Source organism: Bos mutus, chromosome 9, assembly GCF_027580195.1.
Source record: "Bos mutus isolate GX-2022 chromosome 9, NWIPB_WYAK_1.1, whole genome shotgun sequence".
Lineage (NCBI taxonomy): Eukaryota > Metazoa > Chordata > Mammalia > Artiodactyla > Bovidae > Bos > Bos mutus.
This window is the reverse complement of record NC_091625.1, coordinates 102620729-102647695: the sequence shown is the minus strand read 5'-3', so window position 1 is coordinate 102647695 and position 26967 is coordinate 102620729. Positions and strand designations below refer to the sequence as shown.

Below are 26967 nucleotides of genomic sequence, written 5' to 3'. Positions count from 1 at the left end.
CTTCACCTGCTCAAGGCCACAGCATCAGGGCCAATCAAAGGATTTCTGGGATGTGCTACAAGATAATCCAGGCGTGAGTGCCACGCGTGGAATAAAGGCAGTGTGACCGGGGTGTCAGAGGGAGAGAGGTCCTCAGGGTAGGAGAGAGGCAGGGCCAGCCCCAGCCGGGTGTCCATCTGCAGGGGCCCCTCCCGTCTGTGTTTGCCTTCACCCTCATCGAAAGCCTGAGCAGGCTGTCATGATAAAATCCCCCTCTTTACGAGGTATCTGTGTGTGCATACAGGAGGGCTGGGCCAAGTGAGAGACAGGAGGAATCACTAGGAATCTGTTAGAACAGCCTCATCTTGAGGGTTCGATTGATTGACGTAGGTGGCTCAGATAGTAAAGAATCTGCCTGCTATGTGTGAGACCCGGGTTCGATCTCTGGGTTGGGAAGATCCCCTGGAGAAGGGAAGGGCAACCTACTCCAGTGTTCTTGCCTGGAGAATTCCATGGACAGAGGAGCCTGGCAGGCCGTAGTCCATGGGGTCACAAAGAGTCGGACAGGACTGAACAACTTTCACTTTCACTTTTTGGGTGATTTGTAAAAAACAAATTTAAACATGCCAGTCTGTTGTTTTGTTGCTCAGTCGTGTCCAACTCCTTGTGACCCCACGGGCTGCAGCACGCCAGGCTGCAGTCCATGTGGGCTGCAGGTCTATACCTGCATCATTAAAGGCATTAGTAAATGCTGCGCATTGAAAGCATTTTAGAAATCAATGGATTTTAGTTAGCACCAAATCCAAAAATGAGCTCATCGACTGTATGTTTATTGTTTTAAAGTTGAAGAATATTTTATAGAGAGCAGCCGGAGTTTAGTACAAAGATGTACACACAGGTTCTTAGAACCTATCTCTACCCACCTGTCAATTTATCTACCATCTTCCTATCATCTTCCGATTATCTGTCTACCTATCTATGTATCTGCCCTGATGGCTCAGTGGGTAAAGAATCTCCCTGCAATTCAGGAGACCCAGGCTTGATCCCTGGGTCAGGAAGACCCCTTGCAGGAGGAAATGACAACCGACTCCAGTACTCTTGCCTGGGAAATCCCACGGGCAGAGGAGCCTGGTGGGCTACAGTCCATGGGGTCGCAAAACGTTGAACACAGCTGAGAGTGAACACACACACTACCTGTGTATCTATCCATCTGTCTGTCATGCCTGCATTTGTATCTTCGGAACACCATCAATCATACACATCGTAAGCTCCCTAAAAGAAGTTCCTCCATTTGAGAAAGACCCTCAACCTCTGAACACCAGCTCAAGTGCACTCATGCTAAGCCACCTGCCGTCACCTTTTCCAGAAGGCGAGTGAGAAGTCGGGTGTCAGAGCCCAAAGCGCCACCTGGCACTGATCAGGTGGTTGCCTTGGAGAAGCTCGTTGGTTTGCTGCTCACTTCACCTGCTCAAGGCCACAGCATCAGGGCCAATCAAAGGATTTCTGGGATGTGCTACAAGATAATCCAGGGGTGGGTGGGGCGGTGGGCGGGATGTTGGAATAACCAGCCTCCCCGTGAGCATTCTTCATAGCCACCTGCTGGGTCTGCGGGGGTTACTGGTGTGTCGTGTTCCCCGGTCCCCGTGTTTGGAAGTTTGGATGATGGGGTGAGGGAGGGGGAGAAAGGGCGAGGGGGTGAACTGCCAGACGCTGCCCCGCGGCGGTGACTCACGCCTTCAGGGAGGGTCAGAGTCACGGAGACAAGCTCCATCCCTCAAGCCACAGTGGACTGGCTGTGTGCTGTCCCTGGCTCCTGGAAAGGACTCCAGCGGCTCATGGCCCCACACCTTGCCCTGGGGAGGCCCTTCTTCCCCACAGGCCGCATTTCAGGGCCGTCACCTCGCGGCCGGAGATTTCTGGCGGCAGCTGCCCCGTTGCCTGCCCGCAGGTCTCCCCTCTGTGTTCCCGGCGCGGCGCCTTCAGGGCCTGTTCTTGCTGCAGCCGGGTCTGTGTTTCCCCCTTTCCCAAGAGTGAAAGCAAATACTCCACGGATGTCAGTCTGGTGCTTGCGATTCATCCCTTTGGCCATTCCACACTGTTTCTCCAGCCCAGAACGGTGAAAATTAATATCCACGTTCAACATTGTTAGCCTCACACACATGTGTCAACTTACACAGTTTTATTCAAGAGACCACCCCCCTAAAAGAGGAATGCCTTCCAGACAGTGGTCAGGTCATGCTGTTGATGTCAGAAGCATCTGCCCACGGAGGTCGCCGTTCCAGAAATGTAACTTGGGTGTCATGACAGACGCCGCATACCACGGGCTTCACCAGCACACGTTTCTCACTCAGAGTCGGAGGCTGGACAGCCACGATCTGGGGGTCAGCAGGTCAGCTCCCCGAGGCCTCTCTCCTGGGCGTGCACACGGCCATCTCCCCGCCTTGTCCTCATGCGGGCATCCGTGTGTGTGTCCTGAGATCCTCCACCTATGAGGACGCCGGTCCTGCTGGAACAAGGCCCACTCTGATGGCGCGTTTTAACCTAATCACCACCATAAAGACCCAGTCTCTAACCTGGCCAGATTCTGGGGTGTGGCAGGGACATCACCCAGCCCACGACGGTCACTAAGACATTTGTAGAAAAGGCGCAGAGGAGGACGTGGGGGGCCCCTCAGAGCCCCACCCTCAGGGACATAGACTCACTGCTTTCTAATTATGGATATTAAACAGCTTTTCTGAGTAAAATCATAACAAGTGCTCTTCATAGGAAACCAAACAGAAATGAAGAAGAAAATGAGGATTGCTTGTCAGTTCCACGACTCTGCTAGGATGGCTGTGAACATCTGGTGAGGTTCAACATTGTAAGTGAAGTGATACTGCTGTTCTCTATCTAAACTTTCACTTGCTAATATATTCACAAGGATGTTTCTACAATGTTAGAGTTTCTTTGTACACATCAGCTTTAATATTTACACTCTTCTATAATATGGCTATAGTAAAGTTTATATAATAGTCTTCCAATTTAGGCATTCATATTCTTTCAAAATTAGCTCTATGAGAAATAATGTTGTAACGTACATCTGAGTGAATCAACATATTTTTCTTCATTTATTGGTATTTCATTTGGATAGCTTCCTAGAAGCCATTAGATCAAAGCACATGGCTTTTTTAATGAAAATGGACACATATTGCAAAATTATTTTCCAGAAAGAGTATGTTAATAAGTTTTCTGCTGAAAAAATGAAGTACCTGTCTCACCACACACATCCATACACACACACACACCCCCCCCCACACACACACACACATGTACTCACACTAGCCAGGAGGAATATAATTTTCAATTATTTGCTAACTTCATAAGTATACACAGTATTAGGTTACATTTTTCTGCACATTTTGCTATGAATTTTGGGGGTTTTTTTAGCCATTTTAACTTCAGTTTTTGTGAATATTTTATGATGATTATTCTCCCACTTTTGTGTCCAGTTCTTTAAAGGTTTTTCGTCTTGGGCTGGGATTTATCTTGAAGAATGGCATTAAAAACAGATTTTATTTTTGCATAAATAGCCATATTTTCTCAGTACAATTTCTCGAGTGATTCCTTTCTGTTCTTCCAAGTGAAATATAATAATTCCTTCATATATGAAAAGCATGTCTGTATATATGAAGAGCTGTCCACTTTTTTGGTTTGTGCTCTGAAGGTATTACCATAAATGTCACTGTCTTGGGATCCTGAGTGCGTCGAGCCACGTTTAGACGAGTCAGTAGCCTCGTCACTAACGCTTTGTCGTTCCTCGATTATCAGTGTGGTGAGCGACCGTGTTGAGGCCAAGGTGACGCTGCGGGTTCTCCTTCAGTGATGGGTGTTGCCTTCACGGGTGGAACAGCCACAGAGCAGGCGTTTTCTCCTGCACCCTCTTCCAGACTTCACGGAAACGTGGACCGAGTTGCTGCCTCGGGGCCAAGGCAAGCGGCAGGCCTCCCACACGGCTCAGCCGCCGGTGTTTGTCAGGCGCCCGTTTCACAAAGGCTGTGTCATGGACCCGGGGGACCCAGGAGGACACAAAGCAGCCCCAGAGACCCGCCCCACGGACCTATGAGCTCAGAGAGACGTGTCGGGGCGACGGGCAGCTGCGGCTGGTGTCCCCGCTCAGGACGGCAGACCAGCAAGGTTCTCCCCACGCGGGCATCGGTGACGGCGCAGCAAAGGGTGGAACAAGCATGCCTTCCGGGGACAGCGTTTGTGGAAGGAAATGCCAGTGCCACAAGCCAAGGGTGTTTGTTTTGTGTTTGGACAGGGAGAGCGGAATTAGCAGCACAGCGCTGGTGATCAGGACGGAAGAGACACTGAGGCCAAGAAGGGCGGCAGGGCCCTGGGGCGGGGCTGGCATCTCAGGGTGAGCACGAGGCCCGGGAGGCCGCATGCGGGTGAGCAGCAGGAGCGGGCACCCACGAGGAGTGTGCAGATGGTCGTGCAGCTGTCCTTGGGGAGATGACCTGGGGCCGGAAGGCCGCTTGCAAAGGCCCCGGTAGGCGTGTCTGGTGTGCACATGGTGACAGCACAGCTGGGAGAAGGTCAGAGAGGAGGAGAAGCCGGGGTCCCCACGTCCTTGGGCGTCTGCCTGCACGAATGTGGGAGCCAAGGGAGCTCACACGGTCATCAGCACCCAAGCAGCCCCGAGATCCCGAGTGGGCCCCTTTGCTTGGTCCCACCTTGTGGAACCGGAGCTGGTCTGAGCCGCCAGAGCAGTGGCGTGTGCATTGTGAGAGAGCTTAGTAACAGGGAATCTTGTATAAACCGAGTCATCATTTTTTTGAGTGTGTGATTTTGAATAAACTGACACTCACACTCATGCCATAAGCATGTAGACGTTGTCCAAACCCAGAGCCCCTCCGTCATCACACACATACATGCAGGCACACACACACACACGCCCCTCCCCGCAGGTCTCCCTGGCAGCGCCCCGCCATCCCTGGGAAGATCCCTGGTTGTGTCTGCAGGGCTCTCTCTGTCCAACCTCCACTTCCCCCGGGAAGTCTCAGCTGACAGTGCCCGGCCATGAGGAAGCCTGGGGACCGTGGGAAGCGCTGCCTCCCATCACCACCGTTACTGGAGGCCCTGAAACTCCTGACAAGTGGGGTGAGGCCCTCTCCCCAGGGTTCCACTCCCTGCCATCCTCACCGTGGCTGAACCCACTTCCGACACCAACGTCCCCATCAGGCAGGACCACAGGGCATGGGCGCTGCTTCCTCTCAGCTGCAGTGCTCTCCACAGCCCCCAAGGGCTGGTCCAGCAGGACCAGGGCACCTCAGAGCAGGAGGGGGACTAGGGAAAGGAGACTCCGAGGAGGAAAATGGAGTTAAAGCATCACTGATGTGCCTGAGTCCTTGAGGAGAGGTTGTTGAAGAATCTGTTGCAACACTGGAAGGACCGGTCATGAGAAAAGCAGAGAAGTGGAGACATGAAGAAACCACAGTCGCTTCGCGTGTTGTGTTGTGTGGACAAGTCTGTGGCCTCATCAGATCCATCTTCACTCGTGTGCTTTGCAAAATGCACACGTCTCTAAGTGACACATCTGAATACTTTGTTGAATTATACATGCTGGCGGTGCTCAGTCGCTCAGTCACGTCCAACTTTTTGTGATCCCATTGACTGTAGCCCGCCAGGCTCCTCAGTCCATGGGATTTCCCCGGCAAGAATACTGGAGTGGGTTGCCATCTGCTACTCAAGGGGATATTCCTGATCCAGGGATTGAACCCACGTCTCTTGCATCTCTTGCATTGGCAGGGGGATTCTTTACCAGCGGGCCACCTGGGAAGCCCCTAAATTACACATAACACAGTTTACATGTGAATTACCATTGCCATAATTAATCTCGTCTTCCCCTGTACTTTTTGACGACTGCTCTGTAGTCCTACGGGGAAGGCAATGGCAGCCCACTCCAGTACTCTTGCCTGGAAAATCCCATGGACGGAGGAGCCTGCTGGGCTGCAGTCCATGGGGTCTCGAAGAGTCAGACACGACTGAGCGACTTCACTTTCCCTTTTCACTTTCAAGCATTGGAGAAGGAAATGGCAACCCACTCCCGAGTTCTTGCCTGGAGAATCCCCGGGACGGGCGAGCCTGGTGGGCTGCTGTCTGTGGGGTCACAGAGTCGGACGCGACTGAAGCGACTGAGCAGCAGCAGCAGCTGTAGTCCTAGTTACTTTCTAATTGACTTCTCTCTAAATCCAGTGTGCATTTTCATATTGTCTGCCAACACCATTTCTAGATGCTGGAGATGCTGTTTATGAGCATAAACCTTTCATGCTAGAAAGAGCACGTATATCTGTCTGCTGTGCCTGTTCTCTGTGGTGGTGGCCAGTCATGTGAGATCAGGGGATGTTTCCCCAGCAATGTGAATGCAGGGGGGTGAGGGGTTTCCCTGGAAGAGGCCCGTGGGGGCACGGAGTGGCAGAGGCATGCTAGACTTTGGTTTGGAACTGCAGACCATTCTGGGAGGAGCTGCCCATCAGCAGGGAGAGCCTCTTGCACCGGTTGCTGATGTTCAGTTGCTAAGTTGTGTCTGACTGTTTGTGACCCCAGGGACTGCAGCACGCCAGGCTCCCCTGTCCTCCACTATCTCCAGGAGTTTGCTCAAATTCACATCCATCGAGTCACTGACACCATCCCACCATCTCATCCTCTGTCACCCCCTTCTCCTCCTGCCCTCAATCTTTCCCAGCGTCCGGGTCTTTTCCAATGATTTGGCTCTTCGCATCAGATGACCAAAGTATTGGAGCTTCAGCTTTAGCATCAGTCCTTCCAGTGAATGTTCAGAGTTGATATCCTTGAGGACTGACTGGCTTGATCTCCAAGGGACTCTTACAAAGGGGTTGGAATTAATTTCAGGAAAACTTGCTTTGGAGGCATGTGAGTCATGACATCCTAGAATCGGAGTAGAAAGTCTGTCTTTGAAGACGTCCTTCTCCCTTCCTGCTTTCTTCTCCGAGGTGCCTTTCCTCCGCGGGCCCTCGCCTTGCCGTGTGATGACGCTGCCCTGTTACTGACTCATGTCCAGGGAGGTCAAGGTGAGCAGGCTTGTCTGACCACTGAGCTCCTGGTTCTTTGCAGTGGCTGGCTCAGAACAACATTGCCTCAGAGGTTTACTCTCACAACTAAGCATGTATCGGGGGCAACATATCCGAATCTATGTTTCTTGAAAGTTCTGATCCATTTTGTAAATAGAAATGTACTTATGAGTTCCGATCTTGAAGTAGAGTAGAAAAGTAGAGCTTGAATTCTAGGGAAAAAACAGAACCCTAAGACTTGTCATGCAGTGACATCAGAAAAAAAAACTGGCTTTCCTTGGTCACAACCATATCATAAACCAAAAGATGATACAAGCCTTGTTTTGGAAAGCCTAGTACTAAGAGCAGACATGAGTCGTCCTGTGAGTCTGGACATGACTGTGACACCCTCCTGCTTTCCCTGCCCCCTTGAAGACACAGCATCAGACCCTGTCCGCATCTTACACTCCATCTGTGGAATTAGGCTGCTGACTTTGCTCAGCACAACAGAAGGTTTGGAGCTGAAATCCGGGTGTACAACTCACACCACTCGGCTTCCCTTGTTTTATATTATTTATATTATTAATAGAAAGTAAATGTTGTCAGTCTCAACTTGTACATAATTTCACAACTTGCTGACTTCTGGATGTTGATAAAGAATAAATATTGATTTTCGTTTTTAAAAATGCAGGACAAAAAAAATAACTAGCTTTCTATTTTGATACACACACGCATCAAAGTCACTGGGAGTTGGTATTCTTCATAAAATACACTTCACCGTTTTTTCTCTTCTCCAAGGAGAATTGGTGTATAAACTGGAAACCTATCTTAAAATCTATCTACAAATAAAGCTGAAGTGGAAAATTGAGTCATTTGGCCGATTATATGTTCCAAAACAACTGCTGTATCAGGGAAGGCTAAGCACAGTGGGGGTTTGCATGATTATCTCAATTTGTCGCGGAACAAGGGGACTCCCACCTTTCTGCACTTGCCCCTGGGCTGAACGGGGTCAGTTCTCTGTGAGGCCTGGCTTCACCCAGCGGGTCGTGCCGACCCCAGGGGAGCAGAGCTGACGAGCTGCTTGTGGCCTCCCCGGAGTTGCTGCTGTCCCAGGGCCTGGCTTCCTGGGTTTCCTGCCTCGCTGTTGGTCTCAGAGGCTCTGCTCACACGAGAGTCGTAAATGAGGCTCTTTGTCCTTGCAGCGTGCGTGTAACCGTTACTCACATCTATCCCAGACGTGCATCTGTGAACCCAGGTGTGGGGCCCCCTGGTAAATCCATCTCGATGCATCCTCTTCTGCACCCCACCTCCTCTCAGCCCCCCAACACACGTTCCTTTCTTGAAGCAAGCCTAACAAGGAAATGTGCCAAGTCCTGACATTTGAATGTCAAATCTGTATCCTGAAAGCAAGGCTCAAAAGATAAAGAAGAGTCAGAACAGTTGTGTCTGCGCCTTGACTTGCTAAGGTTTCCTGAGAATGGGAGGGAAAGAAGGGAAACCCAGAACTGCGTGCTGACGCATGTCCCTAAGCGGGGCTCTGGGACCCTGGCCCGGCCTCTCCGAGTGCCCGTGTTCTGATGAAGGAACTGGAGTCCTGAGCGGACTGAAGAGTCTGGAGACGGAACCGGAGCAGGCTTGCTGGGCCCAAGGCTGAGCAGGAGCGAGGCCATCTTTGCGGACATGGCAGGCCCACGGTGACATCCGGGCCAGGTGGGCACCGCCCCCTCCTGACACCTCGTGAGCAGGCCCGTCCTGTGGAGATCACAGGTGACCTCCCTGAACTCAGATCTCATTTCACCCATCCTGAAACCAGGGTTCAAAATTAAGTTATGAAGATTAACGAGACGAGGTGTCTTTTGTAACAAATCTGTGGCCTGAGCATCCTAGCCACTAGGCTGTTCCTGCAATGAGGGTCATGCCCTCACGAGCTGACCCCAAACTTCCCCAAACACCCTCCTCCCGGACACCAGTGAGGGCCGCCAACTGCCACCAAGTCCCCGTTTGTGGGAGAACCCGGTTTTGTGGGAATGTTGTGTATGGATCTGTCTGAATCACCCCACATGCTGATTAAACTGAAGATACTGCAGGTTTGCAGATCTGGTGCCTGCCCCTCCCCCCAGACCCAGAAGGCCAGCAGCAGCTGGGATTGACCCTTGTGCCAGTGGTGGGGTTGACCCTTGGGCAAGCGGCTCTACAAAAGGGAGGCCCGGGGGAGCCAAGTCAGATCGCCGATTCTGCCAGCCGGCCGCGGGCCTGGCCCTGGAAGCAGGAGGAGGCCAGACCAGCCAGCCTGGCTCCCGTGAGAGGTGACGCAGCAGAGGGATCCATCAGTTTTGGCCACCAGGTTAGGAGGAAAAATGAGTCGTCCCTCTCAGATAGCAAGGTGTCTTAACCCACATGCACTCTGCGGAGGGCTTCCCTGGTGGCTCAGCTGGTAAAGAATCTGCCTGCAGTGCGGGAGACCTGGGTTCAATCCCTGGGTTGGGAAGATCCCCTGGAGAAGGGAAAGGCTACCCACAACAGTATCCTGGCCTGGAGAATTCCATGGATGAGTCCATGGGTTTGCAAAGAGTCGGACACGACTGAATGACTTTCAGCACCCTGCAGGAAGAGTCTAAAATGGCAGAGCTCACTCCGTGGACAACACGGAGCTGAATCAGGGTGATGCTCTTCCTTAGGGCCGCGTCCGAGCTCTGGGGATGGTGCCACGCGGTGGACCCGCCCCGCCCCCCCCGTGCCCACCCCTCTGGCCGCCTATGCAGCAGAGCAGGGTGAGGGTGCTGGCCCTTGGCACAGCCTGGCTTCCAGACGCTGGCCCTGCATTCGGCAGTCAGTATATATTTTTTTAGGAAGAGTTCCAGCCTCTCGTTATTGACATACTTAAGACTGTTTGATTCTTAAACCACAGCCCAAATATTTTCTTTTAAAATCTCTGTAAGTATCAAGACCCAGTCCACAAAAAGCACAGTGTGTTCTGCCCGAAAACAGTTGCATTGAAAAATGCTGGCCTTGTTTTTGAGAAAAACATTTAAATCATTTCTTGAGGTCCAGCCATCAGTGCATTTAGATAGAAAATGCTTTCTGAAGAAGCAGTCCTTGTTAAACAGTTTTAAAAACAAAAAAGCATGGTGCCTCTGCTAGGCATTTAGAAATTCCTCCTGCAGTGAAGGTATAGGAGCCCTTCCAGAAACCATCTCGGGCGAGAATGATTCATTATCCCTAATAGACTCTTTCGGGGCCATGTTTATCCTGCCATGTGCAACACAGTAGGAGCCCAGATGCTGCTTCCAAATCCCCGCGGCTTCTTCCAAGAAAACGGACACGGCCGGCACCCCGGTCCGCGCTCCACCAGTCTCCCCCGGCCAGCCGTTTGCTCCAGGAGCCCGGAGAATCCGCGGGGCCGCCGTCCACGCGACGCCGCGCCCCTGCTGCTGCACTCGTGCCTGAGACAGAAGTCGGATCCCGACGGAACCTTGGGGCTCTCGGGGCCGCCGGCGGCTGCCCTGCCAGGGTGCCTGGGGTCAGAGAAGGGCGGCGCCCAGCCCCACCGCAGGTGTGCTGCCAGCGGAGACACAGAGCGGCTCTGTCTGCTGACCGCTGCCCAGCCGGCCGCGCGGCTCTGCACAGACTTTGGCTTGGCAGCTCGGTCTCCAGCCCCTAAATCCTTCGATTCAGCCGCGGCTCTCGCTCTGTGCTCTCGGCCGGGGTGAGACTCTTTCCTTCAGGTAATTTAAGACCCTGGAGGTTCGCGTGGTGTTACTTCTCTCGCCCTGTCACCACATCCAATTTTCTGGGAAAGGCTCATAAACTGAGCTGACGACTAATCCACACAGAGGCTTTAATTCTTCAGTGTTGCTTTCTGGAGATGCTCTCATTTATTTCACTTTATTCTAAAACCGCAAGCCTGTGTAAGATAGAACTTGGGCTGGAAGACCCTCTCAGACAGACAAGGCTTTCCAGGCAAAACCTAACCATTGAAGGCAGAAATCTCTAGAAATCTCTCATTGCGTCAATAATCAGTAAGAACGAGGAAAGCAGAAACTTTTCTTGGTACCATATTTTAGTTTTAAGAAGGAGAAATAGAAGTGTTGAGGAAAACCAAAAAATGAAAAGAATTCTTACTGCATGAGAAACAAAGTCCTAGCTGCTGCTGATTTAGTACCAAAAACTCTACCAAATTTTCATGTGTACCGTTTTAGCGATTTTCCAGGTTAACGGATGGAGACTTCAGTGTTGATCATAACAAAGGGGGTGTCTGTTGGAAAATGAGGGTTTTGTCGGATGATACTGAGCTGTGAACCTGAGGCCTCTTGGTGCAGGAAGACGTTGGAGCTCTCACCAGACCTATCTCGCGGGATGTCTGTGATCCTGCTCGGTGGGAAATCTTAACCCTCCCTGCCTGGGTTGTCAACCAACTCCATTCCTCCTCAGTTCAATTCAGTCACTCAGTCTTGTCCGACTCTTTGCAACCCCATGAACCGCAGCACGCCAGGCCTCCCTGTCCATCACCAACTCCCGGAGTTCACTCAGACTCATGTCCGTTGAGTCGGTGATGCCATCCAGCCATCTCATCCTCTGTCGTCCCCTTCTCCTCCCACCGTCAATCTTTCCCAGCATCAGGGTCTTTTCCTATGAGTCAGCTCTTCCCATCAGGTGGCCCAAGCACTGCAGTTTTAGCTTCAGCTCCTGCTGTGGTCCAAAAATAGAATTTCCTCTCAATCCCAAGTTTGTAGAAGAGCAACGCAAAGTGGACTCTGAAATGACGTTCAGAATAAGAATCACCTAAAGCAGGATGGCTGGTTCAGGCTCTCCAGGGTCCCCCGTGTGACTCTAAAGTCTGCCTGCTGCTTAGACCTGCGCGTCTCAACGGAAGGGCTCCGAAGTTGCCGGGAGGAACCGGAACACGTACACGCACGCGTGTTTCTCACGTACACGCACGCGTGCTTCTCACGTACATGCACGCATGTTTCTCACGTACACGCACGCGTGTTTCTCACGTACACACACGCGTGTTTCTCATGTTGTCACTTGTCACGTGGCTCCTGACAAGTCACGAAACCGTCTGACAACGGAAGTAAGTCGAGAGGAAAGAATGAGCTGTCCTTCCCTGGTCCCCTGTGTCTGCAGGAACGCACAGGTATGGAAGGACTCCAGCCACGTGTGACAAACACCAGCCTTTGGGGGGTGGTTGCGGCCAGCCCCCAGCTCTGAACTGCCTCGGGGCTGCCCCGTCGTCATTCCCAACACTGGCCTCCTGGCTGAAGCCTCTCCTGTAATCCAGGCTCCTCTGAATCATAATTCTGACTAAACGTCCACCCTTTCACAGAGATCTAACTTGGTAAGACGGTGAGTTTGGGAGTCTTCTACCCGTTCACTCACTTGTGCATTTAGTATTTACTGAACCTGTACAGTAGCCAGACACTGACGGCACAGTAAGAAATCAGATGGAAACAGACAAGAGTGAGTCAAGGCATGCGTAAGGAAAACAACAGCATGTTGATAAAAGCCAGCTGAAGCGTTAAGAAAGGATGTGAGAAGGGCCTGCCTTGGAGAAGCAGAGAGGTGAAGTCTTGGGGAGCAGGCGGAGGACCTCCTGGAAGCTGAGGCCTGGAAACCACCCTAAAGCACAGCAGCCTGAAGCTCCATTTATGCTCTTACAGCTTCCGTGGGTGTGGACACTTCATGTGGGTTTCTCAGTTCAGTTCAGTCGCTCAGTCATGTCTGACTCTTTGCGACCTCATGAGCTGCAGCACGCCAGGCCTCCCTGTCCATCACCAATTCCCGGAGTCCACCCAAACTGATGTCCATTGAGTCGGTGATGCCATCCAACCATCTCATCCTCTGTCATCCCCTTCTCCTCCTGCCCTCAATCTTTCCCAGCATCAGAGTCTTTTCGAATGAGTTAGCTCTTCACGTCAGGTGGCCAAAGTATTGGTTTCAGCTTCAACATCAGTCCTTCCAATGAACACCCAGGCCTGATCTCCTTTAGGATGGACTGGTTGGATCTCCTTGCAGTCCAAGGGACTCTTACGAGTCTTCTGCAACACCACAGTTCAAAAGCATTAATTATTCAGTACTCAGCTTTCTTTATGTTCCAACTCTCACATCCATACATGACTACTGGAAAAACCACAGCTTTGACTAGATGGACCTTTGTCAGCAAAGTAATGTCTCTGCTTTTCAATATGTTGTCTGGGTTGGTCATAGATTTCTTCCAAGGAGCAAGCGTCTTTAAATTTCATGGTTGTAGTCACCAGCTGCAGTGATTTTGGATCCCAGGAAAATAAAGTCTGCCACTGTTTCCATTGTTTCACCATCTATTTGCCATGAAGTGATGGGACCGGATGCCATGATTTTCACTCAGTGAACTAACCCTAGAACACACAGAAGACTTACACCACAGGACACTGGACAAAATACAGTGAACTAACCCTAAAACCGGAGAGGGCAATGGCACCCCACTCCAGTACTTTTGCCTGGAGAGTCCCATGGACAGAGGAGCCTAGTGGGCTGCAGTCCATGGGGTCGCTAGAGTCGGACACAACTGAGCGACTTCACTTTCACTTTTCACTTTCATGCATTAGAGAAGGAAATGGCAACCCACCCCAGTGTTCTTGCCTGGAGAGTCCCAGGGACCGGGGAGCCTTGTGGGCCGCCGTCTATGGGGTCGCACAGAGTCCGACACGACTGAAGCGACGCAGCAGCAGCAGCAGCAGCAACCCTAAAACACACAAAACAAAGAAATAACAAAGATCAGGGTGGAAATAAACGAAATAGAGAATAGAAAACAATAGAGAAAAATCAATAAAACCAAAAGTTTGAGGTTAAAAAATTTAACAAAATCAACAAACCTATAGCTACACTAAGAAAAAAAGAAAGATATCTTAAATTACTAAAATCATGAATGAATGAGGTAACATTTCTAGCAATCGTACAGAAATAAAAGGAATAACAAGGGGAGGCTGTGAACATGTGATACATAAAAATCAGATAACTTACATGAAATGGACAAATATCTATAGAGACAAAAAATTGAGAAAACTTATTCAAGAGGAAATAGAAAATCTGAATAATCTTATAACAAAGAGATTAAATTAATAGTAATAAAAACTAACCAGAAAAAAAAGCCCAGGCTCAGAGGCCTCACCGCTGGCTTGTACTGAACATTTAAAGAAGAATTGATACAAACTCCTCCAAAATATAGAGGAGAGAGCAGTGGTCTGGTTTTACCTAAGGCCAATATTACCCTGAAATCAAAACCAGACAAAGACATCACACAAAAGAAAGCTGCTGGTCAATATTCCTTATGAATATGGGTGTAAGAATACACACAAAAAGTACTAGAAAGGTGAATTCAGCAATATATAAGAACCATATACCATGACCAAGTAGGGTCCACTCCAGGAATACAAGTTTAGTTCAACCTCTGAAAGTTAATTAATGTAATACATCATATCAATAGAATAAGAAAAACAACACCCCAAATGATCATGGCAATAGGCGCAGAAGAAGCCTTAGACAAAAATCCAACACTCTTTCATGACTGAAAAAAAAACCCTCAAAAAACAGGGAATTGTGTGAAAAAAACCTCAGCTTCATAAGGGCGGCCGTGCAAGCCTCACAGGCAACAGTTTACCTGCTGTGGAAGTCCGGGTGCTTCTCCTGAAGACCAGGACCAGGAGAGGTGTGTCTGCTGCACGGCTGTTTCGTGCTAGAGGGTCTAGCTGGGCGATCACACAAAGGTTTAGTGGTTGTTTTGGCCTGCAGAAAGGGGGAGCAGAGAGGGGGACCGCAGCCACAGAATATGGGGCTTCTTCTGGTAATGATGATGATGGTCTAAAATTGACTAAAACGGTCACACAACTCTTTGCATGTAATGAAGAGCCTTGAATTGTATTCTATAATTGGACGATTGTGATGACGTGTGAGTCACACCTGGATAAACTGTATGAAAGTGAGAACGAGTCCTCTGAATAGCTTGGCTAAAGTGAATGAGATAATGCGATTCCCATGAGGGCTGCGGGTCAGAGCCTGGGAGTGAACGGTGGGAGACACAGCCTTGCTCCTTAACCTCGCCTGCGGCCTGGGTCTCTCTCTCCACCTCACTGCCCCTGCTTCTGCATCCGCACTCCCAGGGCCTCATCCCACATACATCAGTGTCCCCGGGGACAGTCCTGGCACCGCGTCTTGCACATGGTAGATGTTCAATAAGCACAGGGACTCCAGTGGACAGCACCTCGGAACCAGACACTTGGCCTCAATCGAGCGTTGCACGTGTGACGGTCCATGCATGTTTTGTCCCTGTTCTTCTCCTCTGGCCAGCTGTCTCTGATGTCAGCCTGTGCTTCTGATTCCCTCTGGGTCTGTCCCTGAATGGTTTCTGCTCATTGTCTTCCGTACGTCTCTTCTGTGCTGCATTCTCTCATGCAAAAGTCCTGAAAGGAAGGATGAGGGAATCTTCCCTCTGTGCAGACTGAGCACCGCTGTGGGCAGGGCTCTGTCATCAGGACGCTTAATGGGCCACTGGGAAAGCTGGCCCCCAGGCAAAACAGCTGTGGTCAGCTGTGGCACCAAGCAAGAGGCATGCAGATGGATCGGCTGGGACCGCCTGGAGAAGCGTTTTAGTCCCAGTGGCTGCTCTGAGGCAGAAACCTTGCCTGAAGTTGGCAGGAATCCTGATACACCAGGAAGGGAACAGAATGGATGCAGGGTAGATGACAGACTGCTGGGCGACGCCGCGGCCCCAGCGAGCCTCTCGCACTCCATCCACCAACACAGGGGCGTCTACTGGTCTGCGCGAAGCTGGCTTTTAAGCTTCTAAATGCCTCCGTGAGCCTTCCCGCCCTCCTGGACCCATCAGCGAGTGAACCAGAAGCAGGAGAAGAACATCACGAGACCAGTCCCTTGCCACTCACTTCTTAACTAGAAACAGAAACTGCTAGAACTCTTATAAAACATCCCAGATTTCTAATTTGCTGCATTTTCGGAGGAGACTTGGATAACGGCCGTATTTGGAATGCTTATATGGGCCAAAGATTTTTTTTTTAATGTTCATCCCAAATTTGACATGAAAAGAAAGTATAAGCATCATACCTGAGTTCAAATATCAGTGCTTTAAAAACATTGCCAGATATTCATAAAGCCGTGACTTTAGTGTATAATTTAGATTTGATTTATAATGATATAGCACCTAATCTATATATAATTAATCCTATTAATTTAAGAACTATTTTGACATGTCAGATTGCATTTCTTTCACACTATTCTAACGAGGCCTGAATTTTAAAGTAAATGGCCAACCATGGTGACTTGAGCTTACAGAAATGAAACTTTAATAACTAGATTAGAAGAAAACACGGCACGGACCTCTTCTCGGCTGTTTCTCTAAATGTGAATGCTGAAGATCAGTTTGCCTTCCCCTCTGGGCGTAGGATCCAAACACCTCTCAGAACGAAATGCCCCACTGGGTATCCTGTCTCCCAGTCTTCACAGGATATCGACAGCAGCATCGTGTGTGAAGACGACTCGTGCTTTTAACTTCAGCAAGAGATAAGTTTGAAGCCCAGATGCCCATGAAGTAGTCCAGAGCTTGTTTGGATTGCAGGCCCCATACTCACTGTTGACCAGACAATGGAACATTCCAGATCACCGAGTTGTTAGGAAAACTCAAAGTCTTTCCCATAAAAAGACTGGTTCTCAGAATGATAGTCTACAAGCCAGAGATCAGCTCCTGGCAGGGAGGGAAGGAAAGCACCGAGTTAGTGGGCCTATAGCACGAAGAAGCACCTAGCCAGCAAGAGTGAACGGAGATCAGGTGCTGCTAAGACGGAAAGCCGAGGGCAGGCATTCTGCTCATGGCAGGGTCAGATCTCCCGCTGGCATCGCCTCCGTCAGCCTCAAAACCAACGACGACGCTACCGTGCTTTTCAACGCTGTGGAGGTAAGTCCTTTTGCTGTCCTATGTGAGACTGGCTGGCTTTAAAGAACTCTTACAGTCCTACAGAGTCACGTTTATCTGATTAAACCTGGCCGTGCACATCGAAACACGTATGACAGGTTCTCAGAACCCGTGCTAACCACTTGTCTACAAGGTGATGCTGCTAAGGTGGAATTTCTGGAGACACTAGGGCTGTGCTCAAATCCCTTTTGAAACAGGTGAAAGGATACGCATATTCATGAAGTCGAGGTAACTAGCTTTCACCATAAAGTGCTTTTTCTCTGCCTACATTTTAAAGATTTCATCCGTTTCAAAAACTCAAAGGGAACCAGTCATTTAGGGTAGAATCTGTCCATTTTTGATTAAGGGGTTATCTCTCTCTGTAATTTACATCAAAGAGTCTACTGGAGGAGAGCATGGCAACCCACTCCAGCAGTCTTGGCTAGAGAATCCCATGGACTGAGGAGCCTAGTGGGCTACAGTCCACGGGATCTCAAAGAGTCAGACGTGACTAAGCGACTAATACTTTTTTCTTATTCTCTTACAAGTCAGGTCCTAAATTTGCTCAAACTTTCCTTATATGTAATCACTTTGCATTGTTCCAACAACTGACCCTTTCCCAGGGAAGTCAGGTAAGTGCTTGCAGAGAGAGGCCTTAGTGTTATACCTCAGCTCAGCAAACCTGGGCCAGTCACATATCATTAAGTCTCCCAGCCCTTCAGACGTTTTCTGCTCAGGCCCTGGCCGAGTGTTTCCCCCTGATGAGGGAGCCCCTGTGTATTGTACAGAAAATGCAATCCATGTGTTTCCCACGCATTTACACTTGGCTCATCAAATTGTTTTATTAGGGCTCTTCAACATCTAAGAAGTCATTTCAGCCTTTTCTCTCAGCCCCCACCCCCAACAACAGCAGTAACAAAAGACTGAGTCTGATTTTCATCTTAGAAACCACATGGTCTTAAGTAGATTCAAATCCAAAAGAAAAACAAAAATTTCCCATTAATATTGAAAATTCTTGTATCCAGTTTTAGGAAAGGGTGTGGAAACCATGTGTGAAAAATGTTGTATATTAAAGTATTTTGTTTGATCAAGTACTCACATGGGGTAGTTTATTCAAACTAAATATTAAACAGTATTAAGTAATTTTAAAGTGTAAACACACAAAATATCAAAAGTTTTCAGAAATGAAATGACCATGAGTGGTGTCTTGGTGGATATTAAGAGAGATGAAATCGTGAAAACATGCACAAAAGAAAGCGTCGGCTCCGAGTCATGTAACCAGAGCGAGTCCTGCTGTGTCCTCTCCTCCGGGCCAGCCCTGACCTTTGCGTCCACCCGCGCGTGTTAGGTGTGAAGCGCTTTCCAAACCTACAACGAAAACACCGACGTTCATCCAAGGCCAAGCGCGTGACGAATTCTGCCGAGTTCAACCTCACTTCTGTGCCCAGAGTTTGTTTAATCGTCATGCTCAGGATGTCTTGGTTGTTTCCAGCATCCTTCTGGACGTGGAGCACAGAACTGGGTGATGGAGAAGGTCTCTGAGCCCTGCGAAAGGCATCCTAGCCGTTCCCCAGGCCCTGCCGTGGGCGTCGGAGGGCGTGGCCTTGCCGTGGGCGTCGGGGGGCGTGGCCCTGCTGTGGGCGTCGGGGGGCGTGGCCCTGCTGCGGGCGTCAGGGAGGGCGTGGCCCTGCCGTGGGCGTCGGGGGGCGTGGCCCTGCTGTGGGCGTCAGGGAGGGCGTGGCCCTGTCGGGGCGTCAGAGGGCGAGGCCCTGCACCCTCCTCCCTGGAGCACTCCAGACACAGCTCACGGACAGAGGGATGCTTCCCAGTGCACTTCCCCACGCGGCCTCCGTCCCAAGCGGGCCTAGCGTGGCCTCCCCGGGCCAGAGGACTCATTCTGACTGCTGCCACCCGGCTGGGCTTTCAGCTTTAACCGGGGAAAGGGCGTGGCAGCTTATCAAAACCGCACTTCACTCTTTCCCTGAAAGTCTTCTCTCATGAAGGGATTTAAGTTTAACCCATCGCAGGAGATCTGTGGCGGCAAGAAAAGAAGACTATTTTCTTCTTTCAATGCTAATTTTTCCCCTAAAATGGGTCTCTATAGCTGCTACATTTCCTCTGAATTTTGATAATCGAGAGAAATGACCTTCATCTTGAAAAACTGTTTTCTCATTAGTGAATCACACCACGTCCTGCAAAATCCTGTGAAACACTTCGAAAAGAAGTCTGGAGTAAAAATTCTGACATCCCTGTGTTCTGGCGACTGGGAGCTTTTCAAAAGTGAGGCTAGCTGCATTCAGTTGGAACTCTGCATTTATTTAAAGCATCAGACTCTGCACTTCTTGTTAAAAGGTTTTATAATTTTTCCCAGACGTGTCATCTGTGTAAACTGTGCTTCTGGTGAGGTCAGAGTCCTTAAGATCAGGATGATGGCCTGTGAGACGCAAGTGGGTCTCCTGCAAGTGGACTTTCCCCAGAAGCCTTCCTCCCCCCAGAGGTCTCCAGCCTGTCCAGCCACTGGCCTGTCACCCCGGCCTCTTGTGTCACCTGTCCCAGACTGCTGGCCATTGGGTCCCACGGTCCCTGCACTTGCACCAAGGCCCCCGGCATTTCCACGGGGCAGAGGCAGCCGGCAAGCGTGGTCCCAAGACCAGCCCGTGGTCCCCGCTCAGGTGGCGTGCATGTGCTGGACTCTTCCCCTGGGAGCGTTCGTAGCTCAACAGAGGAATCATCGTTTTTTTTTTCTGAGCATGAAATAGATATGTAGTGATCCTATGAATTAGTCCATCAAGAAAAGTATGAGGAGACCATTTAAATTACCTTTCATCTCAGCTCCCTGCAGCTCCGGCTGTTGGTATGTGTGTGTGCGTGTATGTTACATATGCACTTACACAAACACTGCAGCACTTACGTGTCACACGCCTTCTTTCTGCAGCTCACAGGTACTAGAGCTGAAGGGGCTCCTAGCCAGGGCCCTGTGTGCTCAGCTGGTCTTGCCGTCATCCCTTCTGCCGTCACCTTGACATCCAAGCTGGAATCAGGAAGGGAGGCCCAGGACTTTCCTTCCCACACCAAGCTCAGCGGGTGCCCAGGATGAGGGAGTCAGAGAGAAGGACCTCGCCCCCACAACCCACCCCCAGAGGCTGCGGGACAGGGAAGTGGCAAGCTGCCCTCCAGGCTGCAGAGAATCACCATTATCCTCGAGGAGCTGTGCTAGGGGGGAAGGCCTGGGTTTGTCCATTTGTCTTCTGTTCTCTTGGGATTATACCAAGGAGGGAAATTGTTGGTCATATGGTAGATCTATGCTTAATTTCTGAGCAACTGTCCAACTGTTTTAGAAAGTGGCTGTATCATTTTACATTCCCATCAGCAATGTATGACTTTTGATTTTTCCACATCCTTGCCAACACTTGTTACTTTCTTTCTTTAATTATAGGCATCCTAGGACCGGGGAGCCTAGTGGGCTGCCATCTATGGGGTCGCACAGAGTCGGACACGACTGAAGCGACTCAGCAGCAGCAGCAGCAGCAGCAGTGGTATATTATCTCATAGTTGTGATGTGCATTTAGTGACTAAAGATGGTGAGTCTCTTTTCATGTGGTCATTGGCCATTTGTGTATCTTTTTTGAAGAAATATCTTTACAAACACTTTGCCCTATTTTCACTGCGTCTCTTTATTTTCGTTGTTGAATTGAAGGTTTTTCTCATGTATTCTGGACACTAGCCCCTTATCAGATAAGTGAGCAATATTTCCTCCCATTGTGTGGGTTCTCTCCTATTTTCTTGCTATTGTCCTTTGACAATAAGGTCTTGATATTGTCCTTGCTTGTTTAGTATATTCTGACTTTCTATTTCTTCTGGAGTAACTCATGGTAGTTTGTTACGCTAATCTTTATTATTTCCTTCTTGAAGCTTGCTTTCAGTTTTCTAGCTTCTTAATGTAGAAAGTGAACGTGAAAGTCATTCAGTCGTGTCTGACTCTTTGTGACCCCTTGGACTGTACAGTCCATGAAATTCTCCAGGCCAGAATACTAGAGTGGGTAGCCTTTCCTTTCTCCAGGGGGTCTTCCTCACCCAGGAATCAAACCCAGGTCTCCCACATTACAGGTGGATTCTTTACCATCTGAGCCACCAGGGAAGCCCAAGTGTGGGTAGCCTTTCCTTTCTGCAGCACATCTTCCAGACCCAGGAATCAAACCAGGGTCTCCTGCCTTGCAGGCAGATTCTTTACCAACTGAGCTGTTAGGGAAGCCCTCTTAATGTAGGTGTTGGGTTATTTGGAATCTTTCTTCTAATAAAGTCTGTTTAGCCTCTTCAATGTGTTAATACTTTTAATCAAATTAATTAAGTTTACTTTATCAAATTAATGTTCTCATCAAATGTGGGAGATTTTCAGCCACCGTTTTTTCAGATATTGTTTCTGATGAGAAATTTGTTGTCATCCTTACATTCACTCCTCTGTACATATTCCTGGTCGGCTGTTAAGACTTTCTCGTTTTAACTGGTCTTGAGAAATTTGATTGTCATTGTGGTTTTGATTATCAGTGTGATTTTCTGCATGTATCGTTGTGCTTGGGGTTTGTTGAGCTTCTTGGATCTGTGGGTGTATAGTTGTCACTAAATTTGGAAATTTTTTGACATTATTTACTTAAAAATGTTTCTACCCCCATCCTCTTTTTTGATGACTCCAATTACATGTATGTTGGTGTGCTTCTGTTCAGAGTTCACTTATGTTCTTTACATTTGATTTTCATTCTTTTATTCTGTCTGTGTGTGTGTGCACGCTTTTTTGAGGGGGGAGAAATAGTTTCTGTTTTTAAGTCTTCAAGTTCTTTATCTTTTTACTGTCGGTATATAATCTGCCATTAATCCAACTTAGTGCATTTTTCACTTCAGACATTGTATTTACCAATTTTTAAAATTTGAATATTTTGTGTTTCCTATTAGATTCCTGGATATTTGAATTTTATTACAGTAACTGTTTCAGCGTCCTTCTCTAATAATTCTACCATCTGTGTCCATTGTGGGCTGGTTTTAATGGATTAATAGTGTCGTTCCTCACACATCAGGCCTTTCTGCTGCTCTGCAGGCTTGGTAATTTTTGACTGAATACCAGACAAGGTGTAGTGCATCTTATGGAGAGTTATATATTTTTTAATTCCTGTAAATATTCTTGAGCTTTGTCCAGGGTTGCAGTTAATTTTCTTGCAAGCATTTTGAGCCTTTCTTCTCTTGCTTTTATGATTCATTAAGTGAGTCTAGAGCAGTGTTTATTCCAAGAATGATTATTTCCCACTATTGATGCAAGACATTCCTGACTACCGCAACTAACGCCCCATGAATAACGAGTTTTCCAGTGTGGCTGGTGGGAGGTGTGAGTTCCAGCCACTGTTTTCCTGTAATCTTTTAGAGTGGGTCACTCCCTGGCTTAGTACACACGCACTCACTAGTCCTGTCGAGCAGGACCCCTGCGGATCTCCGGATTCTCTCTGATGTTGTCATTCTCATCTCCAGCACTGAGTCCTGTGCACTCTGGTTGCCTTAGTCTCACCGAACTGTCAACCCAGCCTCCTCAACTCCAGCGGTCTTGCAGGTTTTGGCTGGTGTTTTGATCCTGTGACACAACTTAGAAACACATCCAAGGCAGAGACCCAAAGCAACCACAGACCTCAGCTCAGTTGCTTTCCGTGTCTCCCGTCCAAACACTAACCAGGCGGATCCCGCCTAGCTTCTGAGACCAGTCACCTGCTGCTCATCAATCACCAGCCTTCGCTGTCTGGTCCTAGTGTTTTGAAAATCATTTTTGCATAGTTGGTGTGAATTTTTTATGGCTGGCTCAGGCAAAAGGGTAAATCCAGAATCTGTTACTCAAATTTGGCTGAAATCAGTCTAGTGATACCAATCTTTAAAAAAAGAAATCAGGAAATAGAGTAGGAGAAAATACTTCTTAACTTGTTTTATGGGGTTAAAATTACTCTGATATCAAAACTTTTGATACTGATGCTTTTGAACAGTGGTGTTGGAGAAGACTCTTAAGAGACTGAAGCTGAAGCGCCAATACTTTGGCCACCTGATGCAAAGAACTGACTCATTAGAAAAGACCCTGATGCTGGGAAAGATTGAAGGCAGGAGGAGAAGGGGACGACAGAGGATGAGATGGTTGGATGGCATCACCAACTCAATGGACAGGCGTTTGAGTAAGTTCTGGGACTTGTTGATGGACAGGGAAGCCTGGCGTGCTGCAGTCCATGGGGTCACAAAGAGTCTTACATGACAGAGCTACTGAACCGAACTGAACTGCTATCAGAACTAACTGAAGATGATATATATACAGAGAGAGGAAAATACAGACCAATTGTATTCAGGAACATAAGTGCGAAAAATTTTAACAAAATAATAGATTATTAAATCCCATCAGTTCAGTGGAGAGTTCTGACAAAACATGGTCCACTGGAGAAGGGAATGGCAAACCACTTCAGTGTTCTTGCCTTGAGAACTCCATGAACAGTATGAAAGGCTAAAAGATATGACACTGGAAGATGGACTCTCCAGGTCAGTAGGTGCCCAATACGCTACTGGAGATCAGTGGAGAAGTAATTCCAGAAAGAATGACGAGACGGAGCCCAAATGAAAACAACACCCAGTTGTGGATGTGACTGGTGATGGAAGTAAAATCCAGTGCTGTAAAGAACAATATTGCATAGGAACCTGGAATGTTAGGTCCACGAATCAAGGTAAATTGGAAATGGTCAAACAGGAGATGGCAAGAGTGAACACTGACATTTTAGGAATCAGCAAACTAAAATGGTCTGGAATGGGCGAATTTAACTCAGATGACCATTATATCTATACTGTGGTCACGAATCCCTTAGAAGAAATGGAGTAGCCCTTATAGTCAACAAAAGAGTCCAAAATGCAGTACTTGGGTGCAATCTCAAAATGATCTCTGTTTGTTTCCAAGGTAAACCATTCAATATCACAGTAATCCAAGACCATGTCCCAGCCACTAATGCCAAAGAAGCTGAAGTTGAATGGTTCTATGAAGACCTACAAGACCTTCTAGAACTAACACCAAAAAAAGATGTCCTTTTCATCATAGGCAACTGGAATGCGAAAGTAGAAAGTCAAGAGATACCTGGGGTAACAGGCTAATTTGGCCTTGGGAGTACAAAATGAAGCAGGGCAAAGGCTAAAAGAGTTTTGCCAAGAGAATGCACTGCTCAGAGCAAACACCCTCTTCCAACAACTCAAGATACAACTCTACACATGGACATCACCAGATGGTCAACACTGAAATCAGATTGATTATGTTGTTTGCAGCCAAAGATGGAGAAGCTCTATTCAGTCAGCAAAAACAAGACCTGGAGCTGACTGTGGCTCAGATCATGAACTCCTTATTGCAAAATTCAGACTTAAATTGAAGAAAGTAAGGAAATCACTAGACCATTCAGATATGACCTAAATCAAATCCCTTATGATTATACAGTGGAAATGAGAAATAGATTCTAGGGATTAGATCTGATAGAGTGCCTGAAGAACTATGGACAGAGGTTCATGACATTGTACAGGAGGAAGTGATCAAGACCATCCCCAAGAAAAAGAAATGCAAAAAGGCAAAATGGCTGTCTGGGAAGGCCTTACAAATAGCTGTGAAAAGAAGAGAAGTGAAAGGCAAAGGAGAAAAGGAAAGATATGTCCATCTGAATGCATAGTTCCAAAGAATAGCAAGGAGAGATAAGAAAGCCTTCCTCAGCGATCAGTGCAAAGAAATAGAGGAAAACAATAGAATGGCAAAGACTAGAGATCTCTTCAAGAAAATTAAAGATACCAAGGGAACATTTCATGCAAAGATGGGCTCGAAAAAGGACAGAAATGGTATGAACCTAACAGAAGCGGAAGATATTAAGAAGAGGTGGCAAGAATACACAGAAGAACTGTACAAAAGAGATCTTCATGACCCAGGTAACCACGATGGTGAGTGCGAAGTCAGGTGGGCCTTAGGAAGCATCACTACAAACAAAGCTAGTGGAAGCGATGGAATTCCAGCTGAGCTATTTCAAGTCCTAAAAGGTGATGCTGTGAAAGTGCTCCACTCAATATGCCAGCAAATTTGGAAAATTCAGCAATGGCCTCAGGACTGGAAAATGTTGGTCTTCATTCCAATCCCAAGGAAAGGCAATGCCAAAGAATGCTCAAACTACGGCTCAATTGCACTCATCTCACACACTAGCAAAGTAATGCTCAAAATTAAATCCCCTAATATCTAAAGTAGATGACACTGCATGACCAAGGGTTTCTTCCCAGCAAAATGGACACACATGGACACATGAGAGTGATCGTCCCTGAGATCAGTAGACACGATAATTCTGCTAAACCGCCCAGTTTCCCTGTGCCCATTTCCAGTCAGGTCCACCTTCCACCTCCAGTGGAAGCAAGTATCATGACTTCTGTGCCACAGATGAGCTCAGTCTGATATTGAGCTTTGTGTAAGCTCAGTAGATACCCTTTTATGTCTGCTGCTGCATCGCTTCAGTCGTGTCTGACTCTGTGCGACCCCATAGACGGCAGCCCACCAGGCTTCCCCGTCCCTGGGATTCTAGGTTCTTTTAAATAATTATATGATTGTCTGAATAGATTCAAATAAAGCATTTGACAAAATTCAATCCTTTCGTGATAAAAATCCCTCAACAAAATAAAACCAACTATGAGAAACCTACCATCTAACATCTTTTATATCATTATTGTTAAAAAATAACTTTTATTTAACAGCAAGATTGTGTGTATTGGAACTGACTCATTGGAAAAGACTCTGATTCTGGGAATGATTGAGGGCAGGAGAAGAAGGGGACGACAGAGGATGAGATGGTTGGATGGCATCACCGACTTGATGGAGATGAGTTTGAGTAGACTCTGGGAGTTGGTGATGGACAGGGAGGCCTGGAGTGCTGTGGTCCATGGGGTCGCAAAGAGTCGGACACGACTGAGCAACTGAAATGAACGGAACTGAACTGAATTGAACATTTAGTGAAACACATGCAAATCATTTATACTGAGAATTTTTAAACAACACTGAAAGAAATTAGAAGAGAACTAAATAACAGGACAAGCATACAATGTTCATGGATTTTCAGACTCAATATCGTTAAGATTTCGATTGTCTACAAATTGATCTACAGGTTTAACACAATCCCAGGCAAATCCTCATGGACTCAGAAACTGATGAGTTGATTCTCAAACTTATTTAGAAATTTAAAGGACTTAAAATAGCCAAAGCAACTTCAAAAAGAACAAAATTGGAAGACTCACACTGAGTGATCTCAGAACTTACCACAAAGCTCCTGAATTTGAGACAATGAACCTTAAAGAAGCTGAAAAGAGCAGGGGACTCAGTCAGCAGATTGTATTTCACCATCTGGATGAACATGGAGAAAATTAACCACAGCCCCATCCTTAGACCCCTACAGCAGGAATTCAAGATGAGTCATAAAAGCTAAGACCGTAAAACTTCCAGAAGAAAACAGAAATATATTTTTATCCTTCACACTGGAGAAGGTTTCTTAGAATGGATTCAAAAAGCAGTACATGCAAAAGTCAACAAATTGGACTTCACCCAAACAAACAGCTCCTGACCTGAATGGCATGATTAAGAAAATGAAAAAGCAAGTCGGAGACTGGGAGAAAACGTTTGCAAGGCATGTATCTGACAAAGGTCTCATGTGCAGTACATGCAGTGAGTTTCCACAAACAGATAATAAAAAGGACCCTAATAAAATAAGCAAAAGACTTGGACACTTCTCAAAGGAAGCTGTAGAATTTGCCAATAACCCCGTGAAAGGGGGTTCAGCATTGCTCATCCTCAGAGAAATATCAATTAAAATCACCACAAGACACCATTCCGCTAACCTCAGTATGGCTAAAATTTAGAATTTTGAGAGACCAAATGCTGGCAAGGTTGTAATTAACAGGAATTCCTATGGACTGCTGATGGAAGTCTAAAAC

General features: G+C 47.9%; 1 long non-coding RNA gene across 1 annotated transcript; it reads right to left on the bottom strand.

Annotated features, from left to right (window-relative positions):
- Nucleotides 1-10939: 10939 nt before the first annotated feature.
- LOC138989249 (uncharacterized) lies at nt 10940-16296 on the bottom strand. Its single transcript, XR_011465493.1, has 3 exons — nt 14668-16296; nt 13636-13752; nt 10940-13405 (listed from the first exon to the last, which is right to left on the bottom strand). It is a non-coding gene; the product is annotated as an uncharacterized lncRNA (long non-coding RNA).
- Nucleotides 16297-26967: the final 10671 nt, after the last annotated feature.